Source organism: Cryptomeria japonica, chromosome 1, assembly GCF_030272615.1.
Source record: "Cryptomeria japonica chromosome 1, Sugi_1.0, whole genome shotgun sequence".
NCBI classification, from domain to species: domain Eukaryota; kingdom Viridiplantae; phylum Streptophyta; class Pinopsida; order Cupressales; family Cupressaceae; genus Cryptomeria; species Cryptomeria japonica.
The window spans coordinates 309,175,235-309,176,568 of NC_081405.1; positions in this window are offsets into that span (position 1 = coordinate 309,175,235).

Genomic DNA, 1,334 nt, shown 5'->3' on the forward strand with positions numbered 1-1,334 from the left:
GGATGTAATGATATCAACTATTCATTAGTCATTATGAGTACATCTTCATGCCATTCTACTATGTTAAACTGACCGAGTAATTTAGTTAGATACAACAAGTTGCTTATGGATCGCTAACCTACATAAGATTAACTCATAGCATAGTGAAACTTAGGGATGAGCCTTGACCTATGACCCTCAATGTTGCATTAAGTGACTTACATGGTGATGAGTTAGAAACACTTCTTTCATATGCTTATGATGATGTAGGTGTCACTCAAGACTACCTTAGATGGTGGAGCACTACATTGTTATATCCCTGTGCTTCCTATAGACCATCCAAGTGACAATCTTAAGTTGTGGGTACATCATATAGATGACTTAACGAAGGTGGAGATGGGTGATGATGACTATGAAAAATTGAGAACAAAGGAGGGAGAGAGATGATAGGATATGGATGATGATATATGTGAGGATAGATCTCTGTTTTGAGGATATTTATTACTACATTACCCTCTTAAGGAATAACACCAAGTCATTATGAGCATTGGGAGATTGGTGGAGCTACTATTATATTTCCACTAGCCTTATATGTGACTATTGTGATAGATACTATTACCCTAGTCTATCTCTATTGATAATAGAATGATCTAGATGAGAAGACTATATATTTGTATTAATGTATAATTAAGTAGAATACTACATATTAGATTCAATTTTGATATACATGATGAAATACCTAGTTACAATTTTTTTTACTTCTATATAGTTCGCACATAGGAATGACATGATTTTATAAAAGTTTAAGATGATCTGATATATTTAATCTAACAAAAATAAGAATTGAGAGTCATTTGTTGAAGATGACCCACATTTCAAAATAAGCACACAATATTTCACTAACTTTCACGAAAATAGTTCAAATGATTTAAAATTCTATAAACAACATCTCCTAATCCAAGATTATGTGGAAAATGTTAGAGTAGGTTATTTTACCTTACCCATGAAGCAATCAACAAACCATCCTTCATGCATGAGAGAAGCAACCTAATAAAATACTACGTCACCAATATACAAGATATATTCATTAGAGGTCAATACAATGTACAAGAGCCTTACTTATAAAGGAAAAGACAAAAGAGGGAGAACCAATGATGTGCGAAGGTAGGTACAACCACATACACAAAATAATAGATGTAGGTAATAAGATAATATTAAACTTTACCTAATCACCTAGAAATATTAAATGTTGGTTACCCTAAGTGAAAATTATGGAGTACAACATGCAAGATGAGATTCATTATGGGTTCTGACCACATTGCCATATTAGGTACTCAAGTACAACTACAATGAAA